At 37.7% G+C, this 24,082-nt stretch overlaps 1 protein-coding gene and 1 pseudogene across 41 annotated transcripts in view; both read left to right on the forward strand.

Moving 5' to 3' along the window:
* Zbtb20 (zinc finger and BTB domain containing 20) overlaps positions 1 to 24,082 on the forward strand; it is a 758,704-nt gene that overhangs the window by 57,783 nt on the left and 676,839 nt on the right. The gene's annotated exons all lie outside the window — the stretch shown is intronic.
* Ndufs5-ps (NADH:ubiquinone oxidoreductase core subunit S5, pseudogene) lies at positions 22,109 to 22,608 on the forward strand (annotated as a pseudogene). Its single transcript, NR_002445.2, has one exon. The product of NR_002445.2 is annotated as an NADH:ubiquinone oxidoreductase core subunit S5, pseudogene (transcript).

The raw sequence follows: 24,082 nt of genomic DNA on the forward strand, positions 1-24,082 counted from the left end.
TATTGATCCTGCCAATTCATGAGCATGGGAGATCTTTCCATCTTCTGAGATCTTTAATTTCTTTCTTCAGAGATGAAGTTCTTATCATTCAGATCTTTCACTTCCTTAGTTAGAGTCAAGCCAAGGTTTTTTATATTATTTGTGACTATTGAGAAGTGTGTTGTTTCCCTAATTTCTTTCTCAGCCTGTTTATCCTTTGTGTACAGAAAGGCCATTGACTTGTTTGAGTTAATTTTATATCCAGCTACTTCATTGAAGCTGTTTATTAGGCTTAGGAGTTCTCTGGTGGAGTTTTTAGGGTCACTTATATATACTATCATATCATCTGCAAAAAGTGATATTTTGACTTCTTCCTTTCCAATTTGTATCCCCTTGATCTCCTTTTGTTTTCTAATTGCTCTGGCTAGGACTTCAAGTACAATGTTGAATAGGTAGGGAGAGAGTGTACAGCCTTGTCTAGTCCCTGATTTTAGTGGGATTTCTTCCAACTTCTCACCATTTACTTTGATGCTGGCTACTGGTATGCTGTAGATTGCTTTTATCATGGTTAGGTATGGGCCTTGAATTACTGATATTTCCAAGACTTTTATCATGAATGGGTGTTGTATTTTGTCAAATGCTTTCTCCGCATCTAACGAGATGATCATGTTGTTTTTGTCTTTGAGTTTGTTTATATACCGGATTAAGTTGATGGATTTCCGTATATTGAACCATCCTTGCATCCCTGGGTTTAAACCTACTTGGTCAGGATGGATGATTGTTTTGATGTGTTCTTGGATTCAGTTAGCGAGAACTTTATTGAGGATTTTTGCATTGATATTCATAAGGGAAATTGGTCTGAAGTTCTCTATCTTTGTTGGGTCTTTTGGTGGTTTAGGTATCAGAGTAATTGTGGCTTCATAGAATGAGTTGGGTAGAGTACCTTCTGTTTCTATTTTGTGGAATAGTTTGTGAAGAACTGGGATTAGGTCTTCTTTGAAGGTCTGATAGAACTCTGCACTAAACCCATCCGGTTTCAGAGGATTTGTTATTAACATATAGAAACACAACTTATTTTTGCTCATTGATTTTGTGTCCTGAAACTTTGCTAAATCTATTAGATCAAATAGTTTTGTCTTTCTTTCTGGAGACCTTTTAAGATTTTTTTTTCTAAAAGAAGATTTTGATGTCTACAAGCAGACAGCTTTACTTTTTTTTTTTCTAATTTCAATGACCTTTTTTGTTTATTTTATTTTATTTTATTTTTGCTTTGACTTGAATAGAAGAGGTAAGAGTGAAAATTTTTGGAAAAATATTCAATTCTAACTAATGGAAACTTCCCATTGCACTTTTCACACGTGGAATATATTCTTTCAAGATACATTTCTTCCCTTGCTGTTTATTCAAATTATTGAAACCAGGAACTTGCTTGAGATGTCACAACTCCTATGTCCATGTGGCACTATTGACAATTGCCACAGAATGGGGACAGCCTAAACATCTTACAGATGCATGATCAAGAAAATGTGACACTATAAATTGTAGAATATTACCCAATATTAAAAGATTAGAACATTCTCTAATATGAAGCAACCTGGATGAAAACTTTGAATGTTATATACTAGCCAGTCACAGAAGAACAAAACTATATGATTCCACTTATATGAACTATCTAAAATAGCCAAATTACTTGAAGTGACAAAGAGAATGGTGTCTCCATAAGCAGGAGACAGGAAGAAATGGGGACTTATTAATAAATAGGTATAAAGTTTAATTAGGCAAAATAAAATAAAGGACCAGAGACTTACTCTATAGCATGATATCTATGTAGTCATTTCACCTAACAATATCATACACTTTAAATTTTGCTTAAAGTCTAGAATCCAAATTAAATGCTCTTAGCAAAATAGTGTAAAATAATACAATACAGTAATTTTTCAATATTAGTTAAGAATAGTAATTTTCCCATTGAATTCTCTTCACTTTACAGGACTCTTCTGAGTAACAGTGGTTCTCTTAAAGTATAACCTGATCTGAAATATACAATGCAGTGTTAGAATCATTAATAACATGAGGTAATGTTTTTGTTGTTATGTACTGTTTTCCTTCACTTCCTGTGTTGATTATTTTTAATCCTCTTGCAGTGACTATCATCTGTTGGCTCACCATTTGTACTCATAACAAAACACTATGGTAAATACTCTCTTACTATTCTTTCCAACAACCCCAAAGAATTGATAGTACTTTGCTCTTCTCTCTACCTGGGAGAATTCTAAGGGTAAATGTGATTAACTTCTCCAAGGACCCCTGTCTAGTCACCACCGAGTTCACCTGAATCAGTGAGATTAAAAAAAAAGTGAACTAATAACTCTAACTTGAGCATCATTATGGATAAGGAAAGGGGCCTTTCACTTCTATTCTGTAAGCAAAGATGGTGGTTTTAGCCAGTGTTCTATTCTGTATAACAAGCAAATTTATCATCCATTATACCCTTTGCCTCTTACAGAAATGATCAATACCTATTCCTTTATAATGCTTTAAACTCCAGAGTAACATTGAATTCCATCTAAAGAGTAAAATAAACCAATTATGTAGTATCATTTCTTACCATAAATGGAGAACTCTGCAAAGTATAACCAATTAGAAATCCCCTGTCTGGTTAGTTTCCAGAATATTCCTAAGTCAGTAAAGAATGAAAAGCCCATCTCTTCCAAGTTCTGCTACAAGGAAGACTGGAGTTGCCTTAGCTTCAAAAGGATACTTTCCCAAGTATTTCAAAATGTCCGCAGAGCTGCCCCAGCACTTCAGTTTCTTTGGAAGCCTCTTTGTTGTCCTCATGGTACATCTCTCTGGCATGCATGACCAGATGCAAGCTAAGCCCTGTACAATAAGAATGCTTTCATCCTTTGTGTGATGTGTTTCATTTTCAAAGTTTGGGTGATCCTCTTCTGCTGCTGCAGCAGCAAGCATTGTTAATTTCTGTAGGAGGCCTGGATGAACAAGAGTATTCCTCATAGAGAGCCTCTTGGAACTGTCCCTTCGTGCCATGATGCTTCGTTAGAGTACTTTCCCCTGCTCGATTAATGGCCAGAGAAAAGAGGAGTGAACAGTAACCCAAATACTCCAATTAAAAGTGTTTGACATCACTGATGTCCATACTGTTGTTTTCTCAGCTTCCCAAACTCTGCTTAATTTCTGGTAGAAAGGAAGACTATAAACATGGTTATTTTGTTAAGATTCCTATTTATATATAAACACATCAACTTTTTATAACATGGAGTAATAGTTTCTGTTTGGGATAATGTGGTTGAATTCTTTCCTGTTCTCTTGACCTTTTCCCTGTCACCAAATCCACTGTCAGGACACCATTATAGGACACTACTGAGCATGTAGATTTCATTTCTTTAACGGGAACTACATTAGTTCATCCAGCACTCTTTTATTTCTTTAACTGTCTGTGGACCAAGTTCTTCTGCTTACTTTTGGCCTTGATCATCAAGAAATCTCTGTTCCTGCTCTTGGTGTTGCCACTATAAGTAGGAAAGTAATTTAGGCATTGTACTTTTGTGCTTTGTGCTTAAATTCAGGGACTAGCACCTATGATAAGCAAATGTCCTATCAATGAGCTCCCCGAAACCTAACATATAGATTTGTGAGTTTCTTATTGTGATTTTAAAAATAACTTCTCTCAACTTTAAAGTTTTGTGTGCAAAATATAAAGTAGGATTTCCAGTACTAATAATTTCTGTGTTCATACAATGATTAATAGTTTACATTGTTTACACTTATTTTATATATTTTTAAGCATGTGTCTGGGAGGCAAAAACAACTGCTTTGTCGCTCTCTTTCAAATATCTAGTTCAAGGAGATAGAGTAACTCATCCTACATCAATAAGTTTGAATTGACTGAACCTGAAATTGAAATTTAGATTTACCCCCCTTCTATGATGTATGGATTTCCCTGGGAGGTACAATGTTTCTCCCTTGAAGTGTAACTTCATTAATTAATATTTAATATGTGTATGAATATATGCTTCCTTATACAGTATTGAATTTGAGGTAAAATTTGTGATTTTATTTTTAATTGGTGAAGTCTCCTAGATTTCCTAATTAAAAATAACAAGAAATATGTTACCTTTATTTGTAGAATTTCTGATGTCACTATAGAAAAGCTATTTTCTTATATATAAACATAGTATTTCAGAATTAACCTTTTCAATAATAATATTTATAATTGGGGAGGGATAAAAATATAAGAAAATCCCTTTGAGTCAATCATTTTCCTTGGACAGTAGTGTACTTTGAAAACAATGGTTCATTTTTGTTTACTCACTATTACGCTTGCTTATTCAAAGTGATTTATGTTTGTTTTTGAGAAGTTTTTAAAAGGTGTTTCTCTGAAATAAATTGTATTTTAAATAGGTGCGGACTAGATAACTGTGAAAGATTGCCTAGAGTGTGTGTGTCATTGTTCTGTAGTATCTGGAGAATGATTTCTGATAACCATACTTTAGATTTTGAATGTGTGTTTTAAGTATATTTTAAGCCAAAGTCAAAAGATCGGTAGGAAATGATAGATAGCGAAACTTCCAATTAGACCCTTAAGCCCCCAGCAGAATTGCACTGGAAGCTGAGGCAGCTAAGGGATAGCTCCTGATACAATTCTTGTCAGAGCAGTGTTGCCTTGTGTGAGGCTTCCAACTAAAATAACAAAGACCTATAGCTAAGAGATAATATCATCAAGGCTATTGCTCACAGTTTCCAGCAGAAACCACTTGGCTAAGTCCAGGTATTCAGCTGACTTCCCTTCTTTCCGTGTGAGCATCCTGTAGCTGGACTGGCAGCTTCTGTTTCTCACATGATGGAATGAACACTAGTGGCATCTGTTTGAAGTGGCTCACCTTCTCACTGTTTTTAAGGACACAGTGTTTTAACTTGGCTGCTTTTTTGTCCTTTAGTCACAGCTGGCCAGTGCCCAGACAAGAGGCCTTGGAGGGCACTTTGAGAAAAATGTGCTCGGGTCTGAAGGTGGCAATATGGGGAATAATCCTGTTTCCATTTCTACACTCTGCTTCTTAGTAAGTTCAAGCAATGCAGTGGCAGTTTATCAGGGTAGTTGTACATTACAAAGATGAATGTAAGAGGTCTTGATTGATCCTTCATTTAACTTGTCAAGTTTGTACTGACTTTAAATAGACCCAAACTGGAAATCTCCATGCCCATTATAGTACAACTTAAGTAGGAAGAATAATTGAGAACTCTGTAGAAAACCCATCTTATCCCATCCCCCAGTTTTTTTCAGGATCTATGAGAATAAGAAGTTTGATTTTTTTAATCAGAAAACTCTAAGCCTCAGATTGCTTGTGATGTAAGTAATGAGCTCTCTATGTGTTATCTGTTTGAGGGTTATCAGTAACATCCCGGTTGTTGGGAGTTTGTATTAGTTGTGGAGCGCTCCCACAGCACCTGCTTCCACAGGCTAGACCTCTGCACTGTGTTTCTCACTACTGAACATTTAGCTTTACACAGTCTTCTCCACATTATAAGCAAAACAGATAAAGGGGCAGCCCAGGAGTGGGTGGGCAATAGACAGACCTGTGACTAGCATAGCTGTGCTTGAGTAGAATACTGTCTGTCGTACAAGTAGTAGACATGTGCTCGGTTCCCACATGCTTCTGCTGTTACATTGCTAGAGGTTTCATTAATTAATTCAGTTTTAGAAATTACTGTTTTTGAGTGAGTGGAGATTGAGTTTTTCTTGGGTTACTTACTGTTACAGGTGCATACACTATGTAATTTCACATCTTGTTTAATTCCCATTGGCAAGTTGCTCATGCTTCGAAAACAGAGACATCAGTAGTACTGCTGACAGTTTCTTTGCTAGTGTGAATGTTATAGTGACAGTGGCATAGAATTAATGGAATGTTAACGTAAAATCAGGACCTCTCATAGTTTCCTCTTTGATTTGAAGGCTATTGTAGTTGCTTCAGTGATGATAGTGTAGCAATGAACACACTTCATCAACTATTTACTGTTTCTCAAGTAAGTATCTAATATTTAGAGATGACTTACATATTTACAAATATACCAGTTAGGACATCAGAATATAATAAAGTCATAATATTATATTAACACCTGTTTAATATTCTTAAATAATGTAATTTTCATTACTGGTGAATCTTTGTGCCTATTATGCATTCAAGTCTGGGTGTTCTTCAAGTTGTTGTCCATCCTTAGCTGTCTTGCTGCTGCTGAGAAAAGGGAACACTGTCTTTCCATGTCATTGTCATAGCATTGGGATTGCCTGAGTGATTTACAATGCATGAATTTTATTACTATTTCTTCTCTCTCTTTCTTTCTTTGCTTTCATTTCAATCATTTGTTTTTAGCATTTTGCTCTCAAGATGTGCCTTCTAGTATTTTTTTTCTGATAATTCATTGGGAAGTATTATCTTTTTATCTTACACACTAATTACTTAGTTATATCATACACATTTTAGACATTTTGGTTCTTTAGCCATTTCCATGGAGTAAATATGAAGACAAATATAGAGCTTTTAAAGCTATTCTCCCACATAGTGGCTTTTTAAACGTGCGATCATGTTATATACAGCTGTCTACTTGGTCTACTAGGAATTCCAGGGTTTGCACAGTAGTTATCTATTCAGTCTACCTTTTTGTTAAGTGTGATTTTTTTTTTTTATGGAAGACTGAAGACACTTTATTTTTTCATATGAAATTCCTTTGCTCAACATGATAATGTAGAACTTATTTAGTATTTCAAATATAATATAAAATATAGCTATAAATGCATTATATTATGGTAAAATTTTAGTTTTTATAGCTAATACTATTTTAATTATATTACTGTGTTTCATTTTGATTTCTTTTGTTTGAAAAGAAGAGAAAATAAGTTGTTATTTGAAGGTGAAAATTTAGGGTTAGTAGAAATCTAACATAGTTTTAAAGACGTTTTACTTATGTTCATGAATGTTTTGTGTGCATGTATGTATGCGCTGCACACATGCCTGGTATCTTCTGAGGCCAGAAGATGGTTCTAGATCTCTTAGAATTGGAGTTACTGATGGTTGTAAGCATTTATGTGTGTGCTAGGCACCAATGAACCATCTCTCCAGCTCTCCTACAGATGTAAAAAATTTTGGCTAAGTTTTAGTTCAATAAAATGCATAGTATGAAAAACCCCCACATAGTATGGAACCATAGGAGATCAAGATGAAGGAATATAAAGGGGTTGCCATGAGTGCCACAGTAAGATGTCAGAGATGGGTGGGATCCATTAATGGATTTTAAGTAAGAAAATGTTCTTTTTTAGTTCTTTTGAGACAGATATTTCATTAATAATTGTGGAAGAAGGGATATAAAGAGGTGAGACTAGAATCTCTGAGTAAGAAGACAGAAGTTACCAGGATAAAACAGGATGAGGCTTGAAGTGAGACAATGTCTCTGAGGACATTGAAGAGCTTGCTAGGAGGTACAGTTGATGAGATTGGGTACATTCTGAGTGGAAGAGTGCAAGTGAGATGCTGTTAAAAAAAATGGGGAGTTTAGGATGGCTTATTGACTTGTTCCTGAAGCTACCACAGTGGTGTCATTTAGAGAGTAAAAGACCATTTTAAAATAAGTTATAGGCCAGCGATAGGTCATGGAGTAAGTGTGTGCATATGTGTGTTAGAATAATGTGTACAATAAATTTACCTTGCTGTAAGAAAACAGCATTTGACTCTGGGACTTATGTGTCTGAAACTTACAGTGTCTGCCATGCAGAAGCAGGCTGAGCAGAGTTTCCTAGAAGAGTATTGATTAAGAAGGGCGGGGTGGGGGTGGGGCGGGGAGGGTATGGGGACTTCCGGGATAGCATTTGAAATGTAAATGAAGAAAATATCTAATTTAAAAAAAAAAAAAAAAAGAAGTTTTCCAAAAAGAGAGTGGCAGAATCAGATATTTCTTCTGAGGTTATTCTTGCCCAGAGTTTTTTCAAATTTAATTTTATTTTTAATTCATTTTTTACACTCTACATTCCATTCCCTGCCCCTCCCCATCCACCTTCTGAATGCTCCATATCCCACACCTCCTCCCCAGCCTACCCCATCTCCACGTGGATGCCCCCACCCCACCTGACCTTTAAACTCCCTGGGGCCTCCAGTCTCTTGAGGGTTAGGTGCTTCATCTCTGAATGAACACAGACCTGGAAGTCCTCTACTGTATGTGTGTTAGGGGCCTCATATCAGCTGGTGTATGCTGCCTGTTTGGTGGTTCAGTGTTTGAAAAATCTCAGGCGTTCAGATTAACCAAGACCGCTGATACGCCTACAGAATCGCCCTTCTCCTCAGCTTCTTTCAGGCTTCCCCAGCTCAACAACTGGGGTCAGCTGCTTCTGTCCATTGGTTGGGTGCAAATAACTGCATCTGACTCTTTCAGCTGCTTGTTGGGTCTTTCGGAAGGCAGTCATGATAGATCCTTTTTTTGTGAGCATCCCATAGCCTCAGTAATAGTGTCAGGCCCTGGGACCTCCCCTTGAGCTGGATCCCACTTTGGGCCTGTCACTGGACCTTCTTTTCTACAGGCTTCTCTCCATTTTCATCCCTGTAATTCTTTCAGACAGAAACGATTATAGGTCAGAGGTGTGACTGTGGGATGGCAATCCCATCCCTCACTTGGTGTCCTGTCTTTCTGCTGGAGGTGGGCTCCACAAGTTCCCACTCCCCACTGTTGGGCACTTTATCAAAAGTCCTTTCCTATGAGTCCTGGGAGTCTCTCACCTCCCAGGTCTCTGGTACATTCGGGGGAGTGGGGGAGGGGGTAGGTCCCCCAACCTCCTATATCCTGAGGTTGCCTGTTGACATTCCTTCTACTGGCCCTCAGGGCTTCTGTCCTTTTCCCTCACCCAATATCATATCATGCCACAGGGGCACCTGTTCCATTATGTTCATAGCAGCCTTATTTGTGATAGCCAGAAGCTGGAAACAACCTAGATATCCCGTGATAGAAAAATGGATACAGAAAATGTGGTTCATTTATACAATGGAATACTACTCAGCTGTTAAGAATGAAGACATCCTGACTTTTGCAGGCAAATGGATGGAACTAGAAAATATCATCCTGAGTGAGGTAACTCAGACACCTTCCCCCCAAAAAAAGAAAGAGAGAAGAAAAGAAAAAAAACCTATACGGAATACACAAGATACAGTCCACCAAATTCAAAAGGCTCAACAAGCTGAAGTACCCTGAAGTACAAGTGAGGATGCCTTGGTCCCACTTGGGAGAGAGAAGAAAGCAATCACAAGTGGGGAGGGAGGAAGGGAGGGACTTGGGAGGGATTGCCCAAATATTTTAATTGAAGCTTTTCCCCATTCTGCTTTCTGAATGTTAAAGTAGTGAACCCAAATGATTTCCTTACCATAGAAGTTTTGAGCAAATAGTTACTGTAAGGGCATATCTAGATGAGGCCCAGTAGAATGCTACAAAATAAAACTCAAGGTACACAGGTTGCTAGTTAACTTTTCACAGACCACATCCCACGGGTTTTCATTTTCTTCTTTCTTTCTTTCTTTCTTTCTTTCTTTCTTTCTTTCTTTCTTTCTTTCTTTCTTTCTTTCTTTCTCTTTCTTTCTTTCTTTCTTTCTTTCTTTCTTTCTTTCTTTCTTCCTTCCTTCCTTCCTTCCTTCCTTCCTTCCTTCCTCTCTCTCTCTCTCTCTCTCTCTTCCTCTCTCTCTCTCTTCCTCTCTCTCTCCCCCCCTCTCTCTTCCTCTCTCTCTTTTTTCCATTTTCTCATTTCTAAAATGTGCACATCTGGGCCAAAGAGATGGCAGAGTTCCTAAGGCTCCATTCACAACTAAAAATATAAAATATGCACATGAGATAATCTTGGGATTACCCACAGTGCAAACCCTATGGTGTTAACACCTTGTCAATGGCTTAATTACACATGATGAGTCAGCCTTTTCAGAGCCTTTATCAGAAGTCTTTCAGTTAGGGATTTAGTGTTTATTTCCCTTATTCCTTCATAGTGAGGGATTAAACAATTAAATAATAAAAGGAAACCTATAAGCATAAGGAATTGGAAACAACATATGAAAGAGATAGAAGATTTGGAAACTATAAGAGAGAAATTACCGCAGTGAGAAAGCTGAATAAATGGAGGACATTGTATCAATTAGAAGTAAGCTAGTTCCTACCCTAGAACTCAGGGATTGTATGCACTGTGTCCCATGAACAGCATGAACAAATGCAATTAATATAGTAGAACATGGTGCTTCCTGAAACATGACAGGATAACGTAGAAAAGGATAATAAAAGAATGTGTATTTATAATATCTAAGAGAATATACTTAAAGAATATTTGAGTTTTAAAAAATATAGTGAAAAGTTTAATAATAGAAAATAGAGGAGAAAATATAAAGTCAGCAAATAATCTAACAAGCTAAAAATCTAACCAACAAGATTTCTAGATGGTAGAGCAGAATGATAGTAAATTATTATAAAATTATAGGATGAAGTTTTGATATTAAAATATGCAGTTTGTACCTTGAAAGTGTCTTCTGAATACCCATAAAATATAAAGTAAATAACCACAAAGGTAAGTCCATAGAAATGCTTCTAGAATGCTGTAACTTCTAGAATGCTGTTAATGAGCAGATAACAGAAAATTCCAGAGAAAAAAATATAAAACTGTATGTCATCATGAAAATGGGAATGGGACCAATCAAAGGTAGAAATCATGGCTTTAAAATTCTGATAAAATTATGTTTAAGATGTCGCTCTGTACCCAGTCAAATGTCTAATCAAGTCTGAGTTAAAACATATTTTAGGCACATGCTCTAACACATACACATCCTTTCCTTTCTGAGAAATAACTCCAGGGGATGCTATAACCAGAAAGGAGTAGATGGGAAGAAAAGAACAATACAAGAGTTAGGAACTGAAGGTGGGGAGAGGAACAGTAAGGAGAGGACTAGGAATCATGGCTCTAAGTTGTTTCTGAGAATGAAGATGGAAGATGGGAATTCCAGAAAAGGATTTCCTCACTATACCGCATTTGAATCAAATCCTCCATGCATAAGAGTGTGGAATGTTAAGAGAATATTAAGAGAGGTTTATATTCTGCTAATGATCTTGGGAAAAGGAGTCAAGTTACAATATTCCTACTCAGGTAGGAAACCTTTCAGAATAGAAGAGAAAAACAGAAGAGAAGCAATTACTCATCTTCCAGGAAAGGACATTAATATTTATATTATGTTGAAAATTTATAAACCAAGATAGCAAGAGGGTCAGGAAATTTGCTAGTAGATTGTGTCCCCTACCACAAAAAAAGCTGTATCTGTAAAATCTCACAAACATGATCACCCAAATCAGAGTTAAACACAGGACATCAATAAATATGCCAAACTACATATGGGAAAAGCCCACAAGGCCTCAGCCATACACTAAGAACTATAGGCAAATGAATAAAGCTGGAAGTGGGAGAGGTGGCCTTCCCCACGGAAGCGTACACTAATTGGTTGTCCAGTGACAGATGGTCAGCCTGAAAACATACATGCTACACATACCTATACATGTACATATACATACACACACACACACACACACACACACACACACACACACTGAAGGAGAGAGGCGAGACATAATGGAGAGTTTAAAGGGAGGAAAAGGAAGAGAGAAATATTGTAATTCAAATACAATCTCAAAAATAACAATGAAAGAAATAATGAGATTATCAATACAGTGGATTCTGGAGCATACTGAAAACTTAGGTTATGTAGGTGATTTTGATGATTTTTGCGGTGCAGGGGGTTGGTGGCAGACAGAGTTTTACTCTGTAGTCCTGGCTGTCCTGGAACATTCCATGTAGACTCCACTGACCACACATTCAGAGATCTGCCTGCCTCTGCTTCATGACTGCTGGTATTAAGACAATGTGCAATCCATGTCCGGCTTGGAGTTTTTTTTGTATAAATTATGTGATGGCATTTAATAAACTTTGTAAATGTATTATTGCTTTGAAATACTAAGGAAAGAAAAACTTGAACAATTGAAATAAATTAGGGCCAGGAGGTGAGTCAGAGGGCTTGGCAGGAGACAAAGGAAGGGAAAATGATGTAATTGCAGTATAACTCAAAAAATAAAAATATTATTAAAAATATTTAAATCTTAAATAATACTTTAGTTATTTACACAGCTTTCTGTGTCTGTTTTTCGTTTTGTTTTGTTTTTTGTTTTTGGTTATTTTTCACGGATTGGAAAGAGAGGAGCTCTTGCCTGAGAAAGTCAGAGGACAGCTCGGGAGGGTCAGTTTGTTCCTTCACAGCGGGGGTCGGGGGGGACTGGAAGATTGAACTTAGGTAATGAGGCTTGGGGTCAGGCACCTTTACTCTTCCATCTTCTGGTCGTCAGCGTAAGAGTGTGAATGCTGTGTTAGTGGTGATTCGTACCCTCGATATATTCCATGCTGAAATCATAGTCTCTAGTGTGATGGTACTTGAACAAGGGTCCTTTGGGTGAGGGGTAATTAGGTCATGCATATGGGACTCCTGTGGCAGGCTAAGTACTCTGTGGAAAGATGTATTCCTTTTGTCTGTGTTCCTCATCACTTGAGCACACAGCAAGGAGGTGGTTTTTATGCAAACCAGGAAGAGGCAGTCAGTGCAATGCCACCATGCTGGTGTGCTGGTCTTAGTCATGCAGCTTATGAGCTCCAAGAAATAGACTGCTGTCTATCACCCAGTCAGCTAGAAGACTAACTCAGTGAAGCACGGGTGAGTGTGTATATATTTATCTGTAGCAATAAATTTATATGCTGACCCTGATGACATTTTAGCATCCTGTTATTGATAGTATTATCATTTGTTAAAGATTTGTTATGCGTGCTTTATGTTAAAAGTTAGATAGAGAAATCTAATAATTGTTTCTACATTTTTCAGATATTAGGCTGTGCTCGTAAAAAAAAGATACTACCTTATGAATATCCAAGGTGATATATAAAGTGACAGAATCTTTAATCTTATTTGATAAATCAGTACATTTATTAAATGAAGAACATCCTATTCTGATTAATATTTAAGTACTTAATACTTTTTTTTTAACACACAAACTTGTGCTTAGTGCACGAACTCTCATGGAATGCTTTTAACTGTTCACTGGTTCATTCATCTATGGTTAATATAAGGCACTTTTGTTGTGCCTTACAAAATGTGGAGTTACTCAATTCAGTGCATGCAGTTAAGAATTTAGATTATCCTTCAATAATCAGAAACATGCTTTGCCAAAAATCCAGTCTGAGTGTGCTCAAAATATCAAGTGCCTTTTGAAGATTTTAAATAAGAACTCCACAATAAAAATTCAGCAACAAACAAACAAAAAGCCCATAACAAGTTTGATAGACAAAAGTGTTTAGCAGACATCCTCAAGCCTTCTTGAGAATTTTTAGAAATTAAGAGAGGGAGAGGCAGAGAACAAGGTAGATAAGGAGGGAGTGGATGCCTTTCCTTTATTATTATTATTATTTTTACCAAGGACATTTGGTATTGAGAGAAAAAAGGGAAGACGACAAATGAAGAAAGGACAGGATTTGCCTCAAAGATTTATTTTGTAATTGATTGTAGCTTATAAAGGTTTTCATTGAAGGAGAATAGGAGGGAGGATTGTAAGTTTCAATGCCGAAGCTTTGAAGAGTTGCCCTGTTGTTGCAGCTGCTTGGGCAGGCTCGCTCAAACATCAATGGTGCATTGTGGCAGTTCGTTCTGCTTCCCTGTTTCTGATGGACATTCTCCAGGCAGTGAAGGGCAAAAGGGCTGGCAATGCTACTAAGCAGCATAATAGAAGTTGTTGGACTAGTTTTGAGTATGTGTATAGCAGAACACTTGATGATCGATTATATAATATGGTCAGTCTACACTGGAGTTTAGAAAGCACTTTCTGGCAAATTAGTGCAAGCAAGATGTTTTATACTATCTTCTTGTTGTATAGAGTGTATGCTATTTAGAGATTGCATAGTGGTCAGCAGAGAGAAATAATGTAGGTAGTATAAAGAAAAAATCAGACTATATTTAGACTCATTCACAAATTTTCCTCATGAAATAAAAAAATCACAATTTTGACTTCTGCTGTTTATAGTCTCATTTTTAAAGGATAGCCATATAGAAGATAATAAACTATATTAAAATTATTCTAGTGTTTTTTGTTTTCTTTACTAAATTTTTGGTAAATTTTATAATTTTATTGTCCTTTTATTAATATGAGCTTTTTTACTTGCTCTTTGATGACCCTGAAAATAAGAAAAGCTTTCTCATTTTACAGGTGAGGAAACAGACTTAGAAAAGCCAACAACTAGTTTTGAGCAGAAGATGAAGTAATTAACTTTCTCAGTTAATCATTATCTTATCTCCAAGAAGAAGGTGTTATTGCCTCCTTTTTTTTTTTTTTTTTTTTTTTTTTTAACATATTTCAGATGAAATTAAATACTTCCCTCTTCGGCTAGAGCACATGGAATCCAGTACTGAGAACTGTTGCTTCAAAGCTCATTCTTTTTCTACTGAATGCTACAATGAGGAGAATTGAAAAGTGTAATGTAGAGGCAGGCAGATTTCTGAGTCAAGGCCAGCCTGGTCTACAGTGTGAGTTCCAGGACAGCCATGGCTACACAGAGAAACCCTGCCTCGAAAAACAAAACAAAACAAAAAACAATGTATAAAAAATTTAAAGATAGTGAAGGATTCTATAACTTGTAGACTAAACTTTATCTCAAGTAAAATGTCTGAGCTGAGCTAATGAATACATAATAGGTGCCATGTAGAAACCGAGACATATCAGTATATATATCCAAGATCATTTTCTGATAAAGTTATCTAGATAATTAGATGAGAAAATGTTATAAATATGTGCTATCTTCATGTAAGGATATGACCAAATAATTACAGTATATTTAGATTCATGTAGGTGGTTTTTGATTTTGTTTTCTTAGTCAAGTATCTTATTAATGTCTTACCAAATACAAAGTAGTACCCACTATGAGAATTCTTTTCTTTTTAATTGGGTATTTATTTCATTTACATTTCCAATGCTATCCCAAAAGTCCCCCACACGCTCCTCCACCCACTCCCCTACCCACCCACTCCCACTTCTTGGCCCTGGCGTTCCCCTGTACTGAGGCATATAAAGTTTTCACGACCAATGGACCTCTCTTTCCATGGATGGCTGACTAGGCCATCTTCTGATTCATATGCAGCTAGAGACACGAGCTCGGGGGTGGGGTGGGGGGATATTGGTTAGTTCATATTGTTGTTCCACCCATAGGATTGCAGATCCCTTCAGCTCCTTGGGTACTTTCTCTAGCTCCTCCATTGGGGGCCCTATGATCTATCAAATAGCTGACTGTGAGCATCCACTTCTGTGTTTGCCAGGCCCCGGCATAGTCTCACAAGAGACAGCCATATCTTGGTCCTTTCAGTAAAATCTTGCTAGTGTATGCAATGGTGTCAGCGTTTGGAAGCTGATTATGGGATGGATCCCCGGATATGGCAGTCTCTAGATGGTCAATCCTTTCATCACAGCTCCAAACTTTGTCTCTGTAACTCCTTCCATGGGTGTTTTGTTCCCAATTCTAAGAAGGGGCAAAGTGTCCTCACTTTGGTCTTCATTCTTCTTGAGTTTCATGCGTTTAGCAAATTGTATCTTATATCTAGGGTATTCTAAATTTCTGGGCTAATATCCACTTATCAGTGAGTTGTGCCAGTTCTTTTGTGATTGGGTTACCTCACTCAGGATGATGCCCTCCAGGTCCATCCATTTGCCTAGGAATTTCATAAATTCATTCTTTTTAATAGCTGAGTAGTACTCCATTGTGTAAATGTACCACATTTTCTGTATCCATTCCTCTGTTGAGGGCCATCTGGGTTCTTTCCAGCTTCTGGCTATTACAAATAAGGCTGCTATGAACATAGTGGAGCATGTGTCCTTCTTACCGGTTGGGACATCTTCTGGATATATGCCCAGGAGAGGTATTGCTGGATCCTCCGGTAGTACTATGTCCAATTTTCTGAGGAACTGCCAGACTGATTTCCAGAGTGGTTGTACAAGCTTGCAATCCCACCAACAGTGGAGGAGTGTTCCTCTTTCTCCACATCCTTGCCAGCATCTGCTGTCATCTGAATTTTTGATCTTAGCCATTCTGACTGGTGTGAGGTGGAATCTCAGGGTTGTTTTGATTTGCATTTCCCTGATGATTAAGGATGTTGAACATTTTTTCAGGTGCTTCTCAGCCATTTGGTATTCCTCGGGTGAGAATTCTTTGTTTAGCTCTGAGCCCCATTTTTTAATGGGGTTATTTGATTTTCTGGAGTCCACCTTCTTGAGTTCTTTATATATATATATTGGATATTAGTCCCCTATCTGATTTAGGATAGGTAAAGATCCTTTCCCAATCTGTTGATGGCCTTTTTGTCTTATTGACGGTATCTTTTGCCTTTCAGAAGCTTTGCAATTTTATCATTTTTTTGAGATTATAATGCAATCACATCTCTCCTTTCCCTTTCCTCCCTACAAATCCTTCTATGTATGCTTCCCTACTCTGTTTAGGCAACTGAGGAAAACTGGGCATGGGAGAGGGAATTCCCAAAGGAAGAGCATACCATTTGGTTGTCCAGTGCCAAACGATCAGTCTTGAAATCACACCAATGAGTAACATTATACTTATTGAAAAAGCTCCTTATTATTTAAGAATAGGAATGTATGAGCACACATGCACATGAAAAACAGTTAGTGAAAATATGGTGTATGCATTTGGAAAAGTTCTTTTAAAAGAGAGTATGACATCAGCGTTTTTCTCAGTGACTACCAGTTGGAAAAGAAGCAAAAAAAAAAAAAAAAATAAAAATAAAAATAAAAATAAAGAAATGTGTCGACTGAATGGCAAGTATCTTATTAAGCACACTCAGCATGGATCTAGGGAAGGCGTGATTGGCAGAGGTAACATTTTAATTGGATCTTCATTAACAATCAGGATCTTCTTACAACAAAATAGAGAAAAGGATCACAAAGGAGTAATATTAGCTCACATCCACGGAATTGTATTTGTTACTTTTCACATCAGGACAACAGAAATACCCGCTATGATACCTGAGGAGGAACAGGTCTTTTTGGGTCACAGCTTTAGACACCTCAATCTATTATTAACTTGACCCATGTATTTGAGTTGAACTATAAGGCAGTGGGCATGCATGGCAGTAAAAATATATAAAGTGATTAGAGACCAGAATAACCCTTAAATGTCCCCATTGACCCACGCCTTCCAACTAAGTCTGCCTCTTGATGTATCGACCACGTTCCCAAATGAAGACCAAGACACACAGGCCCGGGGGTGGGGTGGGGACAATTGCGGTTCAAATCATAGCATTTTGCCCATGCCTTCAAAGGTTCATGGATATCTCATAATGAAAAATGCATCTTTAGTTCATCTTTAATAGTCCTCAAAAATCTCAACATTACTAACAACATTCAAATATCCAAGACTGTCTTAAGACTTGGGATATATTCTTAGATGCCAGCTCTGTAAAAATTCAAAATAAGTTATTGTCTTCCAATGAATACAACACAGTAAACATTGCTGCTCTGAAATAGAGGAATGGGGCACAGTAAACCTTGAGGCGTTGAAAGACAGGATTGCGGCATGGAAACATACACAGGATCAAAGTAACATGCAAACCAGAAAAGCAGACATGAAATTCTATACTTCCATGTTCAACATCTGAAACACATAGCACACAATGTGAACTCCCAGTGATTAAGGTAGTCCTGCCCCTATGGGCTTTCAGTTGTAGTATATGTCCTCTTCCCATAGCTGGTTTCATTTGTTGCAACTTACTTTCTTCAGTTTTATGTTCCTGACATCTCTACCTCTTGGGATTTCTCTTAGTGCTTAGGTATACACCTTCAGACCTTCACAACATTACACATTGCTCTCTCAGGGACTGCCAACACAGATGTTAACCCTGCTATACATTGTCTCCAAGGTCTTCTCTGAAATCTAGGCAGAAGTCTCCATGTCCCTATAACTCTTATTGTACATGTCTGTACAAGCAACATTACATTGATAGCACCAAGGTTTTCCTTCAACCCAGACCCCTCTAAGACATGGCTGAAGGGAGCACTGAATGGACATACTGAAAGGAAAGCTTCTTAGGCAATCATGTGCTGTTGAGGGACCTTTGTGAGACCTCAGAAGGATCACCCCAATTTAGTAGGACCCAACAAGTACTAGTGGCATCTAGATTTGTCCTAATAGAGCTTTAAAAGGAGACTCGTAAGGACTAAACAATCCACAAGTTATTAAACAGACTGCCAAAAAGTATCTTGATATTATCTAAAGTAATTCAACAACAAATTCTGAACACAGCAGCCAAAAGTTTATATTTCAAGTAATGACCTTAAACTTAAATTTTAAAGATGGAAAATAGGAGCTTTAAACAGAAGAAAATCAATTAAAGTTGGCCTAGAAAGGAGTATCATGGAATTGGAATGGAAACATTTTGTAACAGATTTTATAAATATGCCAAAAGACTCAAAGGAAAACATGACTGTAGTAAAGAGCATTGAATGGTATAAAATAGAACTAACTGAGATTTTTTTCTTTTTTGGTAAAAATAAAATTGAAATAAAATGCACTTCAGTGTGATAGGACATTCGATGCCGTAGAAAAGAGTAGTGACTGTGAAGATATAGCAGTAGAAGCTATCCTTTCTCAAGCACTCTGTGAAAAAGGAGATATACATAAAGCCTGCAAGGACATTAAAGCCTCAGATCTATGGAATGTCACATAACAGTTTATAGCACCCCAAAATGGATGCAGAAGAAAACGTGGAAGAATACTTGAACAATTAATAACTCCATAATATAAGATCTTAACCATGATCAGTATAAATGCACTGGAAATCACATTAAATCAGGTTATACCAAAAGTGTTGAAAAGAACCAAAAGAAAACATCATAGTGGTGTGGAAGCAGAGGTCTACAGTCCAAGCTCTGAGCAGGTGGAGGCAGGTAGAGTAGATAGATCAGTGAGTGCCAGCTAAGGAGAGACATACTCAGTTTCAAAAACTGAGGTGAACGGGCTTTAGAGATTGTTAAGCGAAACTGCTGCTCTTGCAGAGGACAATAATTTTGTTTCCATCTTCCACATGGTACACAACTATATCTAACTTTATCTCCAAGATATCCAACATCCTCTTCTGACCCCTGAGGACACCAGACAAACAGGGTGATGCATATTTGCTTGTAAATGTTTATACAATGAAAATAAAATCTTAAAAGAAAAATGGTGTGGAGCACAATTGAGGAAGCTATGTGATAATCCTGTGGTGCATCTCCCACATGTGCGCAAACGTGAACACGTCACACAAACACAGAGGAACTGAGGAGGGGGAGAGGCAGAAAAATCAACATTTTAAGAGGTCATATGGATAGTGAATATATGACATAATTACATGGAGAAATAATTGTCAAAAACATTTTGTCAGAAACACCACAAAGTAGAAGAAATTACAATGGTGTCTTCAATGTGTTAAAAGAAGAAGCCAAGCTATAATTTTATAGAATTTTTCTTTGAAGACAAAATTACTCATAGATGTGTCCTACAAGAAGTGTTAAAGCAACTACGGTGGGAACAAGAAAAATGACAGCAGATGAAATGGAACATTTTGATTTGTAATAAGAAATATTTAATATATCTCCTCTGAAAATTTACTTAAGATACAATCAAAAGTTGGCAGCAACACACACACACACACACACACACACACACACACACACACAGATACACAGCCAAAGTATATGAAGTTTGTTATGAATTACATAATGACAGGAGTATAGGTAGATGAATACTTTATGTTTTTCTAGTACCTATAAATTCACATGAATAAATTGTTGATTATATATGGAGTGTGAGAAATAATTAGTGCATACTATTAATTCATTTAAACATAAACTTTTAGAGTAAAATAAAAATAGAACATTGTATTGTTAACAGATTACCTGACTTAGAAAATGTTGTCTTTGGTTATAAATGGCTAGCTATAGACATTCAAGGCGATTCATATAATCTCTCTGAACCTAAGTCCTTGCTTAGAGTGTTAGGAAACTGTTTTTAGGAGCTCCTAAGCATACTAAGATTTTGACTTTTTTCCTTTTTTAAAAATTTTTATTGGATATGTTCTTTATTTACATTTCAGATGTTATCTCCTTTCATGGTTTGCACCTCTGGAACCCCCTACCCCACCCCCTGTTTCTATGAAGGTGTTCCAATACCCACTCACCCATTCCTGCCTCCCCAAACCCAAATTCCCCTACATTGGTGCATCCAGCCTTCACAGGACCAAAGGACTCTCCTTCCATTAATGCCTGACAAGGCCATCCTCTGCTACACATGTGGCTGGAGCCATGGGTCCCTCCATGTATACTGCTTGGCTGATGGTTTAGTCCCTGGGAGCTCTTGTGTGTGTGTGGGGGGGGGTTCTGATTGGTTGATATTGTTGTTCTTCCTATTGGATTGCAAACCCGTTCAGCTCCTTCAGTCCTTTTTCTACTTCCTCCATTGGGGATCCTGTGCTCAGTCCAGTGGCTGGCTGCAAGCATCCACCTCTTGTCATCAGGGAAATGTAAATCAAAACAACCCTGATACTCCACCTCACACCAGTCAGAATGGCTAAGATGAAAAACTCAGGTGACAGCAGATGCTGGCAAGGATGTAGAGAAGTAGGAACACTCCTCCATTGTTGGTGGGATTGCAAGCTGATACAACCACTCTGGAAATCAGTCTGGTGTTTCCTCAGAAAATTGGACATAGTATTTCCTGAGGATCCAGCTATTCCTGCCATATACCCAAAAGATTCTCCAACATATAACAAGAACACATGCTCCACTATGTTCATAGGAGCCTTACTTATTATAGCCAGAAGCTGGAAAGAACTGAGATGTTCTTCAACAGAGGAATGGATACAGATTTTTGGGTTTTGACCTTGAGTAACAATGTTTGAGGAATAATTCTACTGCATGGTTATGGATATTTCAGCTCTTCCTTTGAAGACAAATGAGAAAGAACTACTGACTACTGTGTCCAGAGCTGAAATTTTGCCTTGTTGGTCATTGAGAGCAGACCACAGTGCTCATGGTGCTTCTCATTGAGAGAGATACTGTCCTTCACAGCTACTTTCCCAAGTTGGTTCAAATGTTATCCCCTTTCACGTCCCCTTCCCCAGCTACTTCTTCAAACTGATTCAAGAATTTTTTGTGTGCTGGTTATTTGAAAATGGCTCTGTAGATAAGACACTCACATGTTAAAATTCTGAATATTGGTTTACTAAGTAGGTATTGACTAACAAGAGGAAATAGGTATTCTGCCAACAGAGTCAAGAACTAATTTAAAGACTATAAGATGAAAGCCCAGTTTAACTAAAATTGAGATCAATGTTTGCTTATAGGAAATACATTGCTGTGCAGAAATGGACAAAGTAACTTTAAATTGAATGAAATAAAACCTCCACCTAAACCAAAACTCAAACATTCTTGTGGCTTTTTAAATTTTGTTTCCCCTTTGTTTTTGTATGTATTATCACATTTTATCTCATAGACATTTGATTCAGAGTTTAAAGATAGTGAATTAGTTTACTAGGGCATTGAGATAACAAACAAAGAGAAAATTCAACTCAGTTTTCAATATGGAAATTTTATTCTGTAGAATGAATAATGAAGGGTAGACAAAATATAGAATATATAACATATACATTAAGTTAAGTGTATATAATTGACACAAACTTAATGTATTTACAATGAGTAAAAGTGAAATTTGCGCATGTTCTCACTATTCCACAAAAGGAAGGAGCCTGTCATGGAAAGGAATGACACATACCCACTTCCAGCCTTGTTTACCTCTTATGGTTTGAATGTTTTTGCCATTCTGGATGATTCTAATATTTGATAATTTAAGAAAATTTAACTTGTAGTCTCAAATTAGTTGAACTGCTTTCTATGATACATACATGACATGTAGATGAAGCCAAATGAATCAACAAATAACAATTATTTGTAATAATGAACAAATAAGGCGTCTGCGTCCTCCCGCAGCCGGCGGTCGGGAATTGCACCAGGGACCTGACAAGGGCACTGCAGAGCCATGCCTTTCCTTGACATACAGAAAAAGCTGGGCATCAGCCTGGACCGGCACTTTATGTTCCTAAGCGCAGAACAGCCCTACAAGAACGCCGCTCGGTGCCACGCGTTTGAAAAAGAGTGGATAGAGTGTGCACACGGGATCGGTGGGACCCGGGCGAAAAAGGAGTGCAAGATAGAGTTCGATGACTTCGAAGAGTGCTTGCTTCGGTACAAAACGATGAGGCGAATGCATGATATCAAGAAACAGCGGGAGAAGCTAATGAAAGAGGGCAAATACACCCCTCCACCTCACCATTCGGGCAGGGAGGAGCCCAGGCCCTGAGCGGGGCAGCTGGAGGCCGCTGTCATGCTCTGTTTTCCCCTGGAGAGAATATTTAAGGAAAGCTCCTTCATTAAGTATTAAGTATGTGGAAATAAAGAATTACTCAGTCTTAAAAAAAAAAAATAATGAACAAATAGAAAATCTGTATTAGATGTGTAGAGAAGAGATACCTAGGTTACAATGTGTTAACATCTATTGAAGAGATAGAAAGGTAATGTAGAACTGTGTTTACTGTTTGAATTTCAAGTGAGAACAACATGGGGTTTGTCCCATGCTTACCTGTTTGTCCATTGAAAAGGAACTAAAGTGGCTAGCCTAAATATAAGAATTATAGGTTGAGTTTTCAGAATTTAGATTACCTTTGACTGTGAATTTGACTGTAGAGAAAGAAAATTGAAAAAGTCAAGGGATTTCTTGAGTGTAGAGATTTTTTTTAAATAATTGAATGTGAATTAATTAATTACAGTTCCTTTCTCATTTTGTTTCTGAGACATGGTTTCTCTGTGTAGCTGTGGCTGCCCTGGAACTAGCTTTGTAGACCAGGTTGGCCTCAAACCCAGAGATCCACCTGCTTCTGCCTTCTTTGCTGAAGGATTAAAGATGTGTGCACTCAGGTTGAACTACAGTTTTTATTTATGGCATTGAAGTCCCAAAATGTTACAGTGTCATTGGCTGGAATTCTGAATAATTTAGTCTTTGGAAATGTTTGATTTTTATTTTTCTAAATGTTCCCTTAAGAAATTATAGTTGTATGTAAAAGTGTTAGTATACTTCAAACTTATACTAAAGTGTCAAGTAATATAAATTCATGAGTGAGTCCTTCCTTCCTTGCTTCTTTTCTCCTTTCTTTTCTTTTCTTTCCTTTTCTCTTCTCTTCTCTTCTCTTCTCTTCTCTTCTCTTCTCTTCTCTTCTCTTTTCTTTTCTTCTTTTTTCTCTCGTTCTCTCTCTCTTTTTATTACTTTTATTTTTAAACAGTTCAGTCATTACCCCCTTCCCAGTCCACCCTTCCACAGTTCCTTTTCCCATTCCTCTTCCCCGTGTCTCCAAGAGGATTTCCCCCTCCTGCTCCCCTCACCAGACCCCCGCACTCCCAGAAGCCTTCAGGCTTTTAAGGGTTAGAGGGTTAGGTGCTTCTTCTCTCACTGAGGCCAGACCAGGCAGTCCTCTGCTGTGTATGTGTTGGGACCTTGGACCAGCTCCGGTATGCTGACTGGTTGGCGGCTCAATGTCTGTGAGATCTCACCGGTCCAGGTTTTTTGAGACTGCTGATCTTCCTATGGGGTCACCCTCCTTCTCAGCTTCTTCCAGCCTTTCCCCAATTCATCCCCAGGGGTCCCTGACTTCAGTCTAATGGTTGGATGTAAGTATCTGCATCTATCTCAGTCAGCTGCTTGTTGGGCCTCTTGGAGAGCAGCAGTGCTAGGCTTTTGTCTGTAAGCACACCATAGCATCAGTAATAGTGTCAAGCCTTGGAACCTCCCCTTGGGATAGATCCCAATTTGGGCTGGTCACTGGACCTCCTTTCCCTCAGTCTCTTCTCCATTTTTGTCCCTGCAGTTCCTTCCGACAGGAACAATTCTGGGTCAGAGTTTTTGACTATG

The sequence above is a fragment of the Mus musculus genome, chromosome 16 (assembly GCF_000001635.26).
Source record: "Mus musculus strain C57BL/6J chromosome 16, GRCm38.p6 C57BL/6J".
NCBI lineage: Eukaryota > Metazoa > Chordata > Mammalia > Rodentia > Muridae > Mus > Mus musculus.